Genomic DNA, 14,610 nt, shown 5'->3' with positions numbered 1-14,610 from the left:
TGGAAGGATCTCCCTGAATGTCCTCATTAGTAGTAAAACTGACATGCCTGAAACCCAGGAAGCCCAATTTACAGTATGCACACCTACATCCTTCCCTCCCACAGTCATTCTGGACAATACTAATCAATCAGGCTTTCGATTCCTCTCAGCCAAGGTACGGCCTCTTCTTTCCCTTCAATGCAGTGCTCAAGTGGGCATCACTAACTCATTAGAGCTGGCAGGTTGAAAATGGAACTTCTCAGCCTTAAACACACAGTTTAAAACGGCTCTCATAATATCCAACAAGGGAAGACGAGGGGCATCATCTTCACGAGCTCATTTCCTTTCTTTATACCCATCCTTATAAGGGTCCTTCAAAACCGAAAGATAGCATGCCCTGTGATAGCTCAAGTTCAGATGTGACGTAACTAGTGACAGTTTCCCATCACCCAGGTCATTCACTAACCTCACAGTAACACTGGCCCCATTTTCCTTGGTTGAACTTTTTGGACTCTGCTTCCAGCACTAGGATGGGCTTTTACTGTGTTAAACTATAGTTTTCTTATTATTTTGGGCTGAATATTTGTGTCCTCCCAAAATTCATATATTGAAGCCTATTTCCCAAGTGATGATATTTGGAGATGAGGCCTTTAATAGGTAATTAGGTTTAGGTGAAGCCATGAAGGAATGGCCCCATGATGAGATTAGTGCCCTTATAAGACGAGGAAGACAGAGAGCTCCCTCTCTCCATGTGCATGCATCAAGGCCATGCAGGTGGTGGTCTGCAACCCAGGAAGCAGGTCCTCACCAGGCACAGAATAACCGGCCAGCCTCTGGACCTTGGACTTCCCATCTCCAGAACTCTGAGAAATAAATACTGTTGAAGCCATTCAGTCTATGGCATTTTGTTATAGCCACCTGAGCGTATAACTAAGATATTTATGCCCACTTACTACTTGAGGATGGGATGAGGCCTTCAGAAAAAATTAGAATTCAACACAGTAAGGGCTGAAGGAAGCTTTTATTCATTCTTTCTGTTCTTTTTCTTTCTACTCACTCTTTCTAGTCTTATTTGCTTTAACAAAAGAGTCAAGGTTAAACAACCAATGCTTAGATATTAAGGTTAACAAGTGAAAAGGGGATATTCTGAATTCATAATATATTAATAAGGGATGCCCGGGTGGCTCAGTGGTTGAGCATTTGCCTTTGGCTCAGGTCGTGATCCTGGAGTCCTGGGACTGAGTCCCACATCAGATTCCCTGCAGGGAGCTTGCTTCCCCTTCTGCCTCTGTCTCTGTGTCTCTCATAAATAAATAAAAATGAATAAAAACTTTAAAAAGTATATATTAATAATAGGCATAATAATATATTAATAATATGCATACGAAAAAACTATGAAATTTAAAAGTCATGACAACATGCAAGCAGTTGCCTTTTTAGTCCAATGGAGTTAGAATTTATTTCTTTCATCTCTGTTTCTATACTTTTAAAATATAATGTGAATATATTGTTTTGTAATAAAAATGTTTTGTGTTTTGAAATGTCAGAAGATTAAATTAATATATTTAGTGTTATCTTTTAAAAGAAGACAGATTAAATTTCTTTTTTTGTAGATGTTCTGTTTTTGCAGGGTTTCATAAAAGATACTCTCTGGGTGATATTGAGACAACAGGAATATTGTGTTTCAATTTATAAGAAATGATTAGGTTAGTTGAGCAGGGTTTCATTGTGAGGATCCTGAAGACTCTGCTGAAGAGCATAAAAAATAAGTAAATAAAAAAATTTATCTTAAAATGAGTATAAAAGCTGAAGAAACAACTATTTCTCCCATAATTTTTCCCGACTTTGCATTAGGTCAGACCCAGTTTAGATCCTTGCATGGCTGATACCTGCTGTGTTTTACCACAGGCAGGTTACACCCACTCTGGACTTCCCTGTCTTCTTCTCTACAGTGATCTCGATCTTGCAAGCCTGTTGCAGTCATTGAAAAGAAATATATATTAAAGCAAAACCGCCTCACACAAAAAATGTCTGAATGTCATTACAGTTGAAATTCTGAGATGAAAATCTAAAGTTCTTTTAATTTTCGAGCACAGTTTACTGATATAAAACCCTTTCAGTATGTACCATGCAGAGTTGTACCCTGTGCTTCCTCATCAAATATTTAAGCCATCAGAATTTTAGTAACACATTTCTCAAAGGAACATATAATAATTCGGGTTGCAAAAACACATCATTGAAAGAAATGGCATTTACTCATGGAGTTGGCAAAAAATTTTTTTCTGAGAATTCTAACTTCAGTATGATGAACTCTTCAGTGTAGTAAAGATTGGCTTCTCTGTAGCACCAGATAAAACTAGCAAGGAAGCTCTTCCTTATCCTGGCTCCACCACTGAAGTGCCCCGCAGGGTCCTGCCCAGATCTTGTCCGGTATTGGCATTCCCTGCCCTGCCCCTCGATGGCCTCATCACTTCCTTTACTCATGATTTCTCATATTTCATTTGGGAACGGATAGTTGGAACCAGATGATTTTCGACTTTGTTTCACCTCTAAGATTTGATAGTTCTAATACATGATTTAAAAGAGTTAAAAAAATTTTGGGGGGGAGTGTGGCTGATTGAATAGCTGGAGAAATGGGTAGATCTTATCTAATCTGTATTATAAAGTCCTTGGAGATGTATTTTTGAAATGAATAATATTAAATTCAAAGCAAGGGAATGTAAATGAAAATATCTATTCTGCCGTAGAGCATAAATTATACTACTATGGAAAGCTCACATTATCAAAAAATCTGTTATAAACGTGACTATGCCATGGAAGATGGGGTTAGCATCTAGAGTCTCTTAAACACAATTATTATCACTTTCATTGTTATTACAAACAAAACACAAAACTAGTGTAACAAAAGAAAGAGTTAAATGACCAGCCAGCCACACAAAGCAGCAATGTATTCCTAGCCTGAGTGAGCCATAGCATTTTCATTTTTCTTATTTTGGTACTAATTCTTGATTATAATTGTAGGAAATTTGGGTTATGCAAAACATGTTCTTTAATTAGTCAATTGTCTTTCAAGCAGTTCATGTTAAGGAAACTTGCTCTGAGGAGACAGTGTCTGTACTTAATATCCAGGAATGGAAGTGTGGCCCACCGCATTTCAAATCTTTTAAAGGGACCCAACCCATCCACTCCAAGCCCTTCAGAATCGCTGATTTTGAATCTTTGTCCTGCTATAGTTCCGTACCTTGGCCCCTGGTGTCCCCACAGACACATTCACGTGGGTATCCTGATTTCAGACACAGTAACTCAGAAGCCTCTTCAGGACAGGGCTCTCAACCAACCCACCCCTGGATAAGAAGGGATGCTCTGTCCCTGAGCACCGGCACAGCATGTGACATCTGCCCAGGTCTCACCTCTTGAGAGACGAATACTGTTAGGTGTGAGCAGTAGGTAAGAACACCCATTGACACTCTCAATGCTGTTTCAGCCTAATCTGGATGCTCATCGATACAGCTGATCAGAGCCGGGCAGATTCTTGTGCCTTTGATCTAGTCTAGTTTGGAAGAAAAGACTAGGATTTCTTCCCATCTGGTGATTCCATAACCTATTCTTATCAGTGCTTGCAACTACAGAACAAAGTTATTTTGAGCAAAGATTTGTAGTTTACAGCTCGATTCCTTCAGAGCGAATAAGCAGCGCTATTTATAGTTATCTCATTTTATTGCTTTAATTTATGTATCTGCAAGAATCAGTTCTAATTGTGGGTGATTATCAGGAGGGAAATGTGCTCTCATGCACCTCAGGGGATTTGTTTGTGAGCCTCTAGTTTTAAATAGCGCATTTATTCCCCAGTGGGTAGAAAATCAATTTTATGGATCTTCAAACATACATAATAACCATTATGAATAATGAGGTAAATATTAAAGTGATATTAGCACATTATTTACTTTAATGGTTTTTCTTTTCTAACTATGAAGTCACCTATTTTTTAAAATTTTTTATTTATTTATTAGTCACAGAGAGAGAGAGAGAGAGAGAGGCAGAGACATAGGCAGAGGGAGAAGCAGGCTCCATGCACCGGGAGCCCGATGTGGGATTCGATCCCGGGTCTCCAGGATCGCGCCCTGGGCCAAAGGCAGGCACCAAACCGCTGCGCCACCCAGGGATCCCCTAAAGTCACCTATATTTCTACTATGTACTTCCAAGGGTATTTCTAGTGTAATACAATACAAAGAGGGACTCTGACCCTCTCTATGTGTTACCAGGAGAATTCAAAATTGGTTAATAGCATTGATGGGGAGATGGAAGGCCTCAAGGAACAGAAAAGATCCTCTAAGGCATAGAAATGACATGCCTGGATTTCTGCTAGCTACAGATGACCTTAAGGAAGCGTCATATGTCCAAGCAAAGCTCACCAGCCCTATCAAGTATTTGATACATGACTTTCCAATCCAATCTTCCCATTAACAGAGAATTATATTTCTCAACCAAAAATTAGATAAGAATATTCTTTTTTCTCAAAGCTAGAAATGCATTTTTGTTGTTTATCCATACTGTTCCCCAACAGTGCCATATTCTCTAGTACTCTAGGCCTTTGTACGTTATTTCATCTGACCTCAATGCCATTATTCACTTACCAAGATCCCACTCATACTGAAGGATATTAAATGACACCACTCCCAAGAAAGCTTTTTTGATCAAAATCAACCCTCCCCAGTTAAAATCCACACCCCTCCATACTCATTTGCAACCTATTAAAAAAGTTATTTCATTTTTTTTATATCATGACCAGTTGCTAACATACTTAGATCACTTGTTAGTTTCTACACTCCTGGAATTCAGATTGCTCATTTATCTTTGCATATCCCACAAAGTCCATATGTATTTCCTCCGCATAAGTTGTAAAGGAGAAGTTAAATCATTGCTATATGAGCACAATACAGAGAGATGGGATAAACTAGAATATCCTCCTCATTGTCACAGTCCTATTAAGGGGAAACATGGAATCCAAAGAATCTGAGTGAAGCCTGAGCCACCCCTTTTGGATAGCTAGTGTGGCGACTCAAATCTTCAAGTTGGGCCCAGTAAAGAAACAATTGTTTCTTGCCCTTAAAAACAGTAGGTTCCACTTTTCTGAAAAGAATAAGAAAAAAACACAGTTAATAGAGACATCCTTTCTTCAATGTGAGTTTAGATTGTGTTCTTAGACAAAACGTAATGCTTGCATTGGTGAAGTATGATTACTTCTAGGTTACCAGCAAGGGAAACTGATTGCAGTTCTCATGGTGGGGAGATGAAACTGGTAATAAAACATCCTATTTCACCCTCATTCAGGGGCCTGGAGTCTGTCCCTTCCCTCGAGAGCTGACCGAACCAGCATCAGTGCCCTCAAAGAACACCTTGTCAAAGCCTGAGGACCTCAAGTTTCAGGAATGGAAATGGCTTCCTTGGACAGTGCCTTCTCTTCCTCCTATGGAAGGAATTTTCCCAGAGGATGAACCCCTTAGTGAGGAGTTGGGGGAGTAGAGGGAGGAAAGAATAGGAAGATGGATCTACAGAAGACATCTTTCCTTTAAAGCCCAAGTTGGGAAGGGCTTTTTCTAAGATGGACAAGGGAATACCTCAGATAGAAACACAGTCAGTGTTTCTTTCACACTGCCCTCTATTCTGGGATCTGACACTCCCATGGGAAAAAACAATAACACCACCACCACCACCAAAAAACCACTTCACTGAGGCTCTATTTATTTCATCAAGTAGGGAATGGCAAGCCAAGGGATCACGCAGAGACAGAGCTGGAGGGGACTCTGCCCTCAAGCAGATTACTAGAGCTGGTCATACCTGGTTAATGGCAATGAGGAGGAGACCTACTGTCGACAGAAACAAAGAACAAGATGAAACATAGAGATGGTCATGCTGGATTCCCAGACTGTATCCATGTTAGTAGAAAATATCCTAAAAAAACAAACAGGAGGGGGCCTTATCATTCTCTGGTGATGAGTAATAGGGATTCTGATATGAACTCTCCCTTTGGACTTTCATAGTCGGGGACTCAACGTGGATGAGTAGAGATTTAGGGTTCCATAAATGGACTCTTTGCTGAAATAAATCATTTACATAGGGAAAGAGGCATATATGGAGGCCATATTGAAGACAGCATTAAAGTTATCTGAGCTCCTTTTCCCAGCTGGTGAAGGCTAGGGTGTTGCTCCCCAGCTGAGTCAGATTTGTCAGAGGCTATCACTGGCTGCACTAGCTTTCAGAAGCCCCTTTCGGGAAGAAATTCAACCCAAAGCCAAACAGGAATCCAAACTCACTATTAATCTGAAGGGGCCAGGCAATGAGAAATCTGGTGATGAGACACATGATAAAAAATTTGAAGTACCAGATGGTAAGGTCATGTAAGCCAAAGCATATACTTTGTTTTTTTGTTTGTTTGTTTGTTTTGTTTTGTTTTTTTGTTTTTTTAGTGAGTCAGGGGCATTGGCATTAAGATAGAGAATTCTTAATGGTACTGACTTAGCCTAAAAAATGCTTGCCTAAGGAATTTGGATTTTGTTCTATTAGCACTAGAGAGTCATTGAAATTGTTGTGTTTTCTTTAGCAAGGCAATGAATGAGGAAAATAGTTTTGGGGGAATTATTCTGGAAACAATATACAGAATGGATTGGAGGATAGAAAAGACAGGTTGAAATTGCATGAGATGAAAATGTACTGAACTAAAGAGTAACAATAAGGCTAGAAAGAAATGGATATCTGTGTGAGAAAATACAAATGAAGAATTAACAGGACTTGGTATCTGACCGAATATAAAGGATAGAGAAAAAGAAGTTTCAAAAATGACTCAGGTTTCAAATTTAAGTAAAAGAAAATCATTGGCACCAATCGGAAGTCAGACTAATTACCCTTTCTTGGTTCTCCCCTTCAAATTTTGCCTAAGCATATTTTGGTGAAAACAGCTCATCTTACGAAAGTTGATAGGCTAAAAATATTTGAATCAGGTAATTTGAGAAGAGAAAGAACGAATCCAACTGTTTCCTAATTACAAAGTTCTTCTAATGATATAGAAGAGATAATACAAGCAGAACCTAACAAATATATCATAAATTCAAGCCAGTCTTCTTTAAATATTGTTCCACATGTGTTTAATACGGTTGGGGATAAATGGATATTTTATTAATGAAAGCCATATACTTCTTTATGTTCAAAAGATTTGACTTATTACATGACCTGAATGTAACACAGTATTTTCACTTTTCAGTTTTTCTATCACTGCTGTCACTAATATCAATCAAATTCTATTTTGCTGAACCCACTGGAATTTGCTTCATTTGGAAAAGAATACTGCCTCAGTTTCAATTAGTTTTCAGCTACAGAATCATAATTATCTGACCCAGCAGACAGCCAAAACTGTTCTATTTAATTTTTTTTTATATCAAACTTGGAAAGTGAAATGTATTCTGTGCAAGAAACTTTTACAGAAATAAGAGGAAGTCACCTTCATTTAGAGATTAACTCCTCTAGCCCAAAGTGAAAACTAAAACAATTTGGCCAAAAGATCCAACCTATGTATAATTCTCTCTCTGTTCCTCTGTCTTTCTCTTTTTTTGGTTTTATTTTTCAGTTTTTTGAAATAGGAAACTTCATGGGTACCCTGTAAATGCTCAAAATGTAGGTAATAAGACAAATCACTTGTTTCCAGTAAATAGCATCATGCCTCATCATAACTGGTGTCATAATTTTATTCTATTTATTTTTTAAAGATTTATTTATTTATTTGAGAGAGAATGCGTACCGGGGGAGGGGCAAAGGAGAGATTCTTCAGCAGACTCCCTGCTAAGGCCGGAGCCCTACACGGAGGCTCAATCCCACCAGCCTGAGATCACAACCTGAGCCGAAACCAAGAGCTGGATGCTTAATTGGTGGAACCACCCAGGTGCCCCCGGGGTCGTAATTTTAGCTGGTCAAGACTTCAGGAAACCAGCCGCGGATCTCATGCTTGGTACTCAACTTAAATTGCAGTACACAATAGGGCATTCGTGTGTTGCGCGATACTCACTGGAGATTGTTTGATATTTCTACTCAAACACCAGAGGAGCAGAACCACCGCCTTCCAGCCTGGTAGGCGGCTCCCCATCACCATGTCCCCCCGGTTCTCTCCAGTGTGTCCATGTGACTTCCTAGGGCCTGGAGGACCAGGACAGGCAACGTCAGGCTAGTCACCTTCTAAACCAGCTCTGAGTTTAAAAGAATTCCTTTTGTGGGAAATCCCATGGGACTCCATGATGGAAGCAGTTCATTGGTCTTTTTCAGAGAACATTGTTATGGAATCATTTGAAACTGACTGTTTCACTATTAGTGACGTCATTAGTCACTAGCTGGGCTGAAGGGATAGCTTTTGTTGTTCTGCAGTGACATGTTTTATTTACATGGATAATATTAATGTCTTCTCCGTGTTCCTAAAAAACAAAACAAAACAAAACAAAAAAACCAGTTATATTTCAATGAATCTTTTAGTCTGTTTTATTAAGAAGTTTATAAAATGCAGAAATCAAGACACTTCCTTTGGAAAATAACGTCCCGGTATTATTTTTCTAGGACTGCTGTAACAAAGTACCATGAACCCAGTGGCTTAAAAAACAGAACTTAATTTTCTTACGATTCTAGAGTCTAGAAGTCCAAGATCTAGATGGTTCCTTCTGAGGGCTGTGAGGGAAGGACCCGTTCCAGCCTCTCTCATCGTCCTGTCCATGGCCATCTTCTTCCTGTGTCTTCACTTCATCTGCCCTCTGTATGTGCCGCGGCCTAAATTTCCTCTTTCTGTAAGGGCACCGATCATATTAGATTAGGGCCCATCCATACAACCTCATTTTAATTTAATTAGCTCTTTCAAGACCTTGTCTCCAAATACAGTTACATTCTGAAGTACTGGGGAGTTAAAACTTCAACATATGACCTCTTAGGGGGATATAACTCACCCTGTAATGTCTGGAAACAAAGTTTTGAGTCAATGCAGCACATTGACTTTCCGGGAAAGTGAGTCCCAAGTAAGTGGCACTCCCAAACCATGCCAGCACCCTGCTGGACATGCACCCACGGCGTCCTTTCTTCCTCTTCTTTTGCTTTAGCTCCAGCTTGGTGGCATCTGCTCCTCAGAAGGCGGTAGGGAGAAGGCTCACTGTGGCCACCAGCCTGCAAGGGCTCCAGAGTTTTGGTCCAGGGTTGTGGGTCTGTTCCCCCTGCTGCCAGTCTTTGGGGTGTCTCGGCCCCTCGTCACCTGGGATCCTGAAGCAGCTCTGCCTGTACTCAAAATTTCAGAGTCTTCCTGACTAACTCACTCCACTCCAGCCTCCAACTCCTCACTGCACAGAGGACCTCACATCAGGCCAAGAGGAGAGACGTGACTCTGCCCTTTCCAGCCTTCTCCTCCCTCTACCTCAGCCCATCTGTCCTACAAAACGTCCTCTCTCCCCTCACAGTTTCAGGACAAGGATTTTAATCCTGAAGAGTGGGAACGAGCAACCTGTGGTAGATGAGTGTACATGCGCGTGGGGAGAGTGGGCAGGTGGCTGGGTTGGTAGTGACACAGTGTGCCGGCGGGGGGAGGACCTACCTCGTGTGTTTGCATGTACAGAAGGTGTTGGTTATTTTAGCAGAGGATTTGATTTTTTCCTCCTGGCTGTCTGAACGATCAGCCCGTGGCCTTCTATACATATGGTGAGATAAAGAGAATCACGCAACCTTAAATCAAGAGTTTAAGAAACATTCGAGATACTTTTACCAGTGTCTTTGTGGTTTAAGTGAAAAAACTGGGGCACAAAGATGTCATATCCAAGACAATATAATAGTTCATTAAATGTTGTTAGTTTGAGAGCTACATACGTGTAATGATCCGATTGTACGAATTACAACTGTGTAAAGAGTTTCCTATGAAAGCGCTTTGAAATATATACCCTGTCCATGACATCCCCCTGCAACATCCCCCCACCTAAGGCACATGAATCTCCGCTCCTCTTTCCACAGTTGGTTGAACTGGTGTGTACACAAGACCCAGGCTAAGCCGCTTAGAACCTCCTCCCTGGCAACTGGGAATTGGACTTGGAGGTAGAGGGCCGCAATCTGTGTGCCTCCGTGACAAGGTCACGTTCTCCACTGTCTAGTACCAGCCAGGAACAGGGCCAGTGGCAACCTTTGTCCAGACCACTACCCACCTCTGAGGTCAGGAGCCACCTTCCGTGGTGGACAGATGTCCTGTTCTGTCAGAAAGGCCAATTATCAACATGGGAAGCTGAGAGGGAGGTTCTCAAATTCCGGAGTCCGGGGGGCCCCTTCTGCTGGAAGGGCCAGGGGATGTGATGGGCTCGCTGCTGTCAGTGGAAGGGCTTCAACAGGTCGCAAGGCAACTAAGCCCAGATCATCGTGGCTCCCTGGTACAGAGGACCATGGCAAGTAGGGCCTTACTCTCATAGTGGCCCCATGGGCTTCCCCACGTGGCTCCCAACCCCGGTGTTGGTACCTCTCTAGACCAACTCTGCCTCCCTCCACGTGACTCCCCTAACATCCTGGCTCTACTGATCTCACCAGACCTCACTCCTCCCTGTGGACGGGGTAATTACCATCAGGGTTTTCTTTCACCCTCGTTCCAGTGTATTATTATTATTACAACACAAATTTTATGCCCTACATCCTTGAAGGCCTTTCCTTTCACTTCTCACAATCCTTTTCTCTCCTCCATAAAAACCTACCTAATTCAGATCAAAAGCCTTGGCTTCTATGCATGTATGGGGCCGGCAATATCTGGGAAATCTCTGTAAGTTCCCCTTAATTTGGCTGTGAACCTTCAACTGCTCTTAAAAAAAAAAAAAAAAGTTTGGCTTCCAGAACTATTGTTTCTGATAGACTCTTACAAAAGAGCCTCCTTTTTAAATAGAAAAAAAGAAAAAGCAAGCAAGCTTTGACTGTTTATCTTTGCCCACTGGCTGGAAGTTCCCTAATTCCCTTTTAGTCCATGCGGATGGCTCCGGGGGCGCAGGAGTGCACAGCAGGGACATACGTGCAAGTTCGTAGCTCAAGAAACCACCTGGCCAAGCGGGTACGCTCACTGTCGCTGGCAGTCCTTGCCCCCCGGTGAACTGGGAGCAAGTGACGCCAGTTGGCAGGGACAATAGTGGGGATGAGCTGAAAAGACTGGGGGACAGGTGTTGGGGTTCCCGGTTTAGGCCCAATAGAGGCCTGTCGCCCTCCTGCCCTTAAACACCAGCGCGCTTCTGACCTGGCTTCTGCTTGCCCTTCAGGTGGCCCAAGGGCGCTCACCTGTCCCGCAGCCAGGACGGCGCTGACGAATACAATTCTGTGGTTGCAAAGCTAATCAACATTTTCCCAACTGTCCTGGAAAAGCTCTATAGAGATTAATAGGTGGTTCCATGGCCCAGAACTTCTAGCACGAAAACCTGTGCCATGTGCTACGACTGTGCCAACCCTCCTGCCGAGGACATGGGGTGCGGTGGCCGCGGGCAGCCTCCGGCGTTGGCGTCCGTCGGGACAGAGAGGACAGGAGGACACCCAGCTTCCACATGGCCCCGCGTTGCTGGCCAGGCTTGCCTTCCCCGGATGAGGGCTGGCCCTGAGCCCCGGGCCCCAAGGCCGCAGGAGGCCCCTGGTAGCGCGGGCCTGGGCCTGGGCCTGGGCGGCACCTTGGGGAGGAGAGGGGGGTCCTTTCCCATCATTTTCACGACAGACACACGGAGGGAAGGGCCAAGTGGGAAGCGCTTAGCTCCTGTGCTACAGCAAGAGAAGAGAACGCTTGCCCGATTCCCAACTTCCCAGGCTCCGGTTCTTTCCGAAGCTGCACTGCCTTCCTGTCTGTGATTCCCTGAAATATCCTTGTACCCTTCCAGAAAACCCCCTCCCGTGCGCTTATGCTGACCTGAATGGGCCCTGGTGCAGAGACTGCCCAACCCCTGGGCCACCTAGCTGTCCCCCCGTGTACATTTTCAAGCAGCGAGAGGTATTTCAGCTTCTTGAATTTGCTTTTCAATGTGAACAGAGATTAAGACCTTGTTTTACCAGATGCCATTTTATTTTAGTTATAGGCCTGGATGTGCGAGCCAAGTCATTGATCGATGCCTAAGATATGAGATGATAGATTCAGGAGTTCTCATTTTTAATAATACTGAGGCCATCAGATCATTTTCTTATAAATTTCCACTGTTTGTGCGGTGGCCTGGTGCCAGAAATCTCCTGCCATATGTAAGATTCAGGTTGAACTCTGATGAATAAATAACCGGAAATGAAATGCCATCTTTGTCCAAAATAGCTTCAGACAGCTTCGTTGTAGCCTTCTGGAGGATTAAAGCTAGAAGAGATCAATGAGGTAGGGCTTCTTAACCTGGAGTCCTTTATGCATTGGGTGAGGCTGAGTCCACTGAAATTTGTGCAAAAGGCCTGTGTACTAGGACGGGGTCGATACACTTCAGATTATCAAAGGGCACGTGCTGGGGAAGCCCGTGAAAGCCCACCCTCTTTATACAGACGATGAGGAATTCCAGCATCGCAAAGATGTGACTCAGGGAGCCACATATAAAGGCAATGGCAGGGACACCCAGGGGGGCTCAGAGGTTTGGGCATCTGCCTTTGGCCCAGGCCGTGACCCCAAGTCCTGGGATCGAGTCCCATGTCGGGCTCCCTGGGTGGAGCCTGCTTCTCCCTCTGCCTGTGTCTCTGCCTCTCTCTTTCTGTGTCTCATGAATAAGTAAGTAAAATCTTAAAAAAAAAAGAAATATTAAAAAAATAATAAAGACAATGGCAGAGCCAAGGACTAGAATTTCGGTGTCCTGAACCGTAGTCAATATTCTTTTGCTGCATCACAGCAACTCCTAAATATTCAAATAAAACAGTCCCTTTATTACGTTTTCAAAAAGTCCCTTCATTTTTTAAAGTAGGAATGTAACAAAAAACTAAAGCATGTTCTTTAATGGGAAGAAAAATTGCAGACTCCAAGAATTCTTTTTCCTCAGTAACTATTAGCCATGGTTTATTTTTATTTTTAATTTATTTATGATAGTCATACAGAGAGAGAGAGAGAGAGGCAGAGACACAGGCAGAGGGAGAAGCAGGCTCCATGCACCGGGAGCCCGACGTGGGATTCGATCCCGGGTGTCCAGGATCACGCCCTGGGCCAAAGGCAGGCTCCAAACCTTAGCCATGGTTTAAACACTGTAAGACAACCTCATGGATTATCAAGATATCACGGAATCACGTAAGGTTTCCAGCACCTTTGCTTTAGAGCACCTTTATGTTTTTTAATATGCCATAATCTCACCATAATCCTGGAATTTCGAGAGCACCTCTTAGGGTTTACATTTTACAAATGAGAAAACTGAAGGTCAAAAAGCTTTAATGACTTGTTTAAAAGTCTCATCACCTGAAGATGAAGCCAGTTATAAAAGGAGCCAGTCCTTCGATCTGTAGCACTTGGCTTTGAACTGCCAAAGTGTACTTCTCTGGATAAGGGAAATGTAGCCTTTTTTTTAAGGTATTTGTTTTAATTAATTAATTAATCTATTTATTTATTTATTTTTTATTTGAGAGTAAGAGAGAACACAAGTGGGGCGGGGTGGGGGGAGCAGAGAGAGAAGGAGATTCCCCGCTGAGCAGGGAGCCTGATAACAGGGCTCGATCCCAGGGCTGATGACCTGAGCCGAAGGCAGACACTTAACTGAGCCACCCAGGAACCCCAATAATGTAGCTTTAGATACGAAATATAAAGGGACTTGGTGGTAGGAAGTCAAATAAATGGTAGACGCACCAGGACTCAGGTTCATGTTTCCTGAATTGTTTCCAACCACGGATAGTAAGAAGTTTTTTGTTCGGGGAAGTAAGACAAGTCTTCCCTGGTGGAGAAGCAAAGTGGTGCAGGGGAAAGAGCGCTAGACCGGGGAGGGTGTCGCCCTGGCTCCGTCACCTGGGGGCTGTGAGACCTTTAACAAGTCACTCAACAGGTGGGCCTAGGTTCATTTTGGGAACAGGGCACGTGATCTCAACACTGTACATCCTCCAACGGGAAGGGTTCCCTAGATGCTTCCATCTGTGCGTGGGTACCACCACCCACGAGGAAACGCTCACCATATTAGAATTCTGGTGCCCCACCCGTAGTCAGACAAATATGAAATGGACATCCCATGAGAGATTTTGAGAGAATCAAGTGAATTGTAAAAGCTGCTTTTATTAAGTTAAAAACAGCGAATTTCAAAAAGGCTAATTTCCTTAACTCAGAGGTTTTTAAAAAGTTAATTACCTTGTAGACTACTGAAATTTGGATTTTTATAGCTCTTTACTCTCGATTCTCATTTTCTTTGAGTTTGGGCAGGCCCATCTTTCCAAACTGCCAGGATGTGGTTGGGGACATATTCCTTTTTAGCTCTATTAGGTACACTTCCACTTCCTTTGGTGGCAGAAGCCAAGAGCAGATGTGTCAGATTCCCTTTCATGGAATTAAAGTCATCAGGGTTCATCATTTCTGTGAGATCAGGGACAGTGTGTTTAGGCTGAACTGCAGCTATTAGAGTGTTCTAATCCTACCTCCAAGCTACCTTTAGCATGAGGTAAACAAGGACATTCGAGAGGTTAAAACAT

At 42.9% G+C, this 14,610-nt stretch overlaps 1 long non-coding RNA gene across 1 annotated transcript; it reads right to left on the bottom strand.

The window, feature by feature from the left end:
- Positions 1-991: 991 nt before the first annotated feature.
- On the bottom strand, positions 992-13,036 carry LOC118353471 (uncharacterized). The gene is made up of 4 exons (XR_004812513.2): positions 8,636-13,036; positions 8,036-8,435; positions 5,818-5,931; positions 992-5,109 (listed from the first exon to the last, which is right to left on the bottom strand). It is a non-coding gene; the product is annotated as an uncharacterized LOC118353471 (long non-coding RNA).
- Positions 13,037-14,610: the final 1,574 nt, after the last annotated feature.

Source organism: Canis lupus, chromosome 37 (genome assembly GCF_003254725.2).
Source record: "Canis lupus dingo isolate Sandy chromosome 37, ASM325472v2, whole genome shotgun sequence".
In the NCBI taxonomy this organism is placed as follows: domain Eukaryota; kingdom Metazoa; phylum Chordata; class Mammalia; order Carnivora; family Canidae; genus Canis; species Canis lupus.
Note: the sequence above shows the minus strand (reverse complement) of the source record. Positions and strands in the feature narration are given on the sequence as shown.